Raw genomic sequence first — 5,001 nt, forward strand, 5'->3', positions numbered from 1 at the left:
GGTTTTTTTTTCCTGCCAGCATGGAAACATAGAGAGAAAAAGAGAACCACGAATTTCAATTTTCCTTTATGTTGACTGTACACGTGCACGAAATATACACCCGATTTAAGCATTTTCCCCTCAGAGGGAACCCCATTACTGTCAGCGACTCTTTCATTCCAAGTGCTTTGAGCAGCAAGTTGAGGCCTCACTTGCAAAACAGGTATGAACTCACAATCCTAAATACACTTTTCAACTCATTTAACACAATCAAAAAAGTGTTTAGATAAGGCTGAGCTGCATATCAAAGTGAGCTTGCTTTCCTGGAAGACATTCTCCACCCAAAAGAATAAACAGTACCTTTAGTTATTCCAAACATGCACCTCCGTTGATTCGTAGCTGGAGGCTAAAAGTCTCAAGGCGGTGCCTGGCTTCACTTGCATATTTGTATCTAAAAGGTGTTTGCTGAATTCATCTTTTCAGGTATAAAGTTGGAGGAGGACATTCCGCGAACATTTTTTTTCAACTCAATCTGTGAAGCTGCCTGAAGGAGCAATATAAACAAACACCCACATTTCTGAGAGAGTTTTAGGTCTGTCTCGCTTATAGCCTGGCCACATAGTTCCACAAAAGTAAGAAACGATGAAATAAAGAACTTTAAAAGCATTCTGGAGTTTATATATAGGGTATAAATTAAATGCCTTAATTTGTATTTTATAGATCATCTGATTGATATTGAAGAGTAGGTTGGGATTTCAGTTTGTTCAGCCCAGATAAGTCTGACAGTGCCTTTTCTAACAAATTTTGTTACACTTCTCTGTGTGAGAGCTGTAGCTCATTTCATCAGACGCATCCTGCAGATTAAAAATAAAAACATACGACTTTTATTCAGAATTGTTAGTTTGCTATTATTATTATTTTTACTATAAACCAGTATGGCTTTTCTCCTACAATTTACTGTATAGCAATAGCAGTAGCACTTAGACTGCTATCAATCAAATAAAGCTAAATAATAAAAATGCAATAAATTATTTATACAATAAATAAATCACACCATATATACACACACACACACACACATATATATATATATATTTGTTTGTTTTCGTTCCCAGAAGCACGAAGCACGAAGCTGAAGCCTGAAGATGACAAATGAGACTTCGTCGAAACATCGCCAAGACACTTCCAATTTTACACAGGAGAAAACCTGAACAACCAAAGACCTACACACACACACACACACATATATATATATAATGAACTATTATAGTATGGAGTAAGAATGTAAAATCTATGTACAAAAACTATAGAAATATCTATGAGCAATACATTTGCTGGCACTGAATAGCAATAGCACTTAAGACTTGTATACTGCTTTATAGTGCTTTATAGCCTTCTCTAAGCAGTTTACAGAGTCAGCCTATTGCCCCCAACAATCTGGGTCCTCATTTTACAGACCTCGGAAGGATGGAAGGCTGAGTCAGCCTTGAGCCTGGGGAGATTCAAACTACCAAATTGCAGGCAGTCAGCAGAAGTAGCCTGCAATGCTGCATTCTAACTGCTGCACCACCACAGCTCTTAAGTATTCCTGTTAAAATTCAAGAAAGCAAATACCAGTAGCTGAAATGCTATACAGAAAGGGGAGGGGAATTCTTTATCTTTGATGCCTTCAAGACAGTCTTGACTCCTGGCCACTGCCTGGACAAGTCCCTGTAGTTTTCCTGGCAAGATTTCTGGAAGTGGTTTGCTACTGCCTCTCCCTAGGGTTGAGAGAGAGGGATTAAATGGCTTTGTGTCTAAGAAGGACTAGAACTCATAGTCTCCAGTTTCTAGCCTGGTGCCCTGAATTGCTGTTAACAAACAAATGCTCAAGGATAGAAAGCAGTAATTCATATAATATACCACAATTCATATAATATATAGGAAATGTTCTTCCCTCCTTCACTCTCGTTTTCAGATCAACTTTCAGAACCACCACTTAAGTATGAAAGAATGTTTCAGCAACCAATGAACTCAACCAACCAACCAACCAAAAAAAAAATAAAAATAAACGAATACATTAATGTTGCAAGGAGAAATATATTTACAGAAACATTGAAAAACTTATGTCCAATTGTCTTGAATGCATATTCATCAGAATAGAATCTTTTTAGGCTATTCTAAAATGATTAGGCTATTATGTCATTCCTATAAATCTACTTTGCAGTGAATAATATAATTTGAATAAATATTTCTGATAAGTAGCTGATAAAAAAAATTATAACTAAAGGCATTGAGATATCCATCTCTCTGATTATACATGCATGCAGGCAGAACAGTGGTATAGTAAGGAACGGTTCAGACTTATGACAATGTACTGCAGTCTGTGGGCGTACTGAGGGATTATAAAAGAAACCAGAAAACCACAACAGCTATGCAAAACCACAAACCACATGAATTTCTCGCCATGACAATCTATTGCTACATTCCTTTGTGGCTGTTTTGTATTCAGAAATGTGACATGCAAGAACAAGGCTGGGCTGGGACCAACCTAGATTGCCTCGTATGGTGCATTGAGAGCAGGATTCCAAGGCAGAGTCCAGCATTCTGCTCAGCTGGCTGATTAGGAGAGCCTCCCAAAAGTAGAGGAACGCCTGACTTCTTTTGGGACTGAATAATAATACTGCCTAAGTGTCTCCCAAACAGCATTACTTGAAGTAAAAAGGAACTTCCCTATGCTTAAAAATAGGCAATCTTACTCTCATCAAATTTTTGAAGTATAAGTAGCGGCTAAAATTGTGGAAACCTTCTGTGAAAAGTGTATTTTTTAAAACTAGCTAATAACACCACTTTTTTTTTTGGAGTAGTACCATAAAATTATATATCAACGGAAAGATAATTTAATCAAGAAGGTAATGCAATAACTTTTATGAAGGATTTGCTATTAGAATAGCAGTTACAGTAAAAAGAAGAAAAGTGAAACACGTAGAAAAAATGAGATATATAAAAATTACCATAGAAAAAATGAGATATACAAAAATTATCACCTCAGTTAATACTTAGTTGGGTAACCTTTAGCATGAATTATGGCCTTACAACATCTTCCCATGGAGTGAACCAAGTCTTTTAGTTCTGCAGCTGTTATAATGTGAAACCAAGATTGAATGATTGCTTCTATTAATTGGGTTTTATTGCTGGATCACTTCTGACTAACAAGTCAGAACAACTCCATAGATTTTCAATTGGGTTAAGGTCTGGGCTACTCTCAGGCCATTCCAGCAGTGGAATATGATTATCTTGAAACTCCCCCCAAAAAGTGGTGTTATTAGCCATCAAACCTCAAAAATACACTTTCCCCAAAAGGTTTCCACAATTTTGGCCACTACTGTACGACTCCCACCATTGCCTTTCACTAGATATAGTATCTAAGAGTACTAAAAGTTAAAAAGTCCAGGCCAGAGGATGTCTATATTTTAAAAGACTACTTCCATCCCAAAGTCATGAATTTTGGCTTTGTATCATCAAATGTCATCACTAACTGTGTACAATGTGATAACTTCAACAATCCCATGATGGCTTGAATCATATCAGAACCGTGGTGTCGCAGAGGTTAGAATGCAGTATTGCAGGCAAACTCTACTGACTGCCAGGAGTTCGATCCTGACAGGGCTCAAGTTTGAGCCAGCTTTCCATCCTTCTGAGGTCAGTAAAATGAGGATCCAGATTGTTGGGGGCAATAAACTGACTCTTTAAACTGCTAAGAGAGAGGGTTGTAAAGTTCTATGAAGTGGCATATAAGTGTAAGTACTATTGCTATATGGGCTGTTAAAGAGGAGCTTATCTGAGCATGACTATATTGCCTAATATACAAGAAGTTACTGAAGAGAAATTGGATACTTTTCAGTTGTGTTGGATCCATTCCTAATGAACCTGCCATGCAGGGGTGAAATTCACTTACCTTTTCCTACCGGCTCCCAAATGTGAGAGCGCGCACCTCCTCCACACATGCGCAGGGTCAAAAACAGGACATGGTGACGTCTGGGCAGGCAGGTGGAGCCTCCCACCACCAGTGCTACCGGATTGCGTGATCTCGATAGATCTGGCTGAATTTCACCACTGCTGCCATGATTCCTAATTCTAGTGACCTTACTGGGGAACGCTATTAAACAAGATCTCAATCTTTTGCTGAGGTATAGACAACTGAGAATGCATATCATTTATCCCTGAAGAATGCAAAATTGATCCATCAACCTGTTTACCAACCAAACATGGTACAGAGAATTTCTTACCTGAGATCATGTAAGATTATTTGTTTATGAAAATCTCTGTTATGGTCCACCAGTGGCCAGCAGAGCTGGCCTCAGAGTTGGACAGTGAGGAAGCTGGGGAGGAACATGGGCCAATCATGGAGTCTGGGGAAGGCTCGGACGAGGGCTCTGTGTCAGAGGCAGAGATGGGGCCAGGTCCATCTGGGAGTTATGTGCAGACTCCAGAGCCTCCAGAGTCGGACATCAGTGAGACAGAGGAACAGGGGGAGCCTGTTCCCAATGCGTGCATATGCAGAGCTGCCAGAAGGCAAGAACAGTTAAAACAAAAGGGACAACTCAGGAGTAGGGCTTGGAGATGGTTGGCCTCTCCCATAAGACATAAAGGAGGAGCAAATGCACTTGGGCCTTTGCAGAAAGCAACTGTTGTTCATGTTAGCCGGTTTCAATACTGGAGCTCCGTGCTGACTCTGTGTTCAGTGTGGTCTTGCAAAGTTAATTGCCAATTAGGTCTTGGCAGCGTGTCAAGGGAGATAAAGGTGGGTGTTTATCAGCCTTATCCCGAAAAACTGTGGCAGACTTCTGTCGGACTCTTTATAACTATTTGGGACTCATCTATGAATGAACAGATTGAAAATGAACAGGCTCTGAATGAGCAGAATTCACAGCCGTCAAAATAAAAAGAGAGTTTTGGGGACTCATTGTGTCCTTTTACTGTATCAAGAAGCCTAGGTCAGAACAGTCTCCTAAAATATAATATGCTTGGGAGACCTGGAGG

Source organism: Ahaetulla prasina, chromosome 1, assembly GCF_028640845.1.
Source record: "Ahaetulla prasina isolate Xishuangbanna chromosome 1, ASM2864084v1, whole genome shotgun sequence".
Lineage (NCBI taxonomy): Eukaryota > Metazoa > Chordata > Lepidosauria > Squamata > Colubridae > Ahaetulla > Ahaetulla prasina.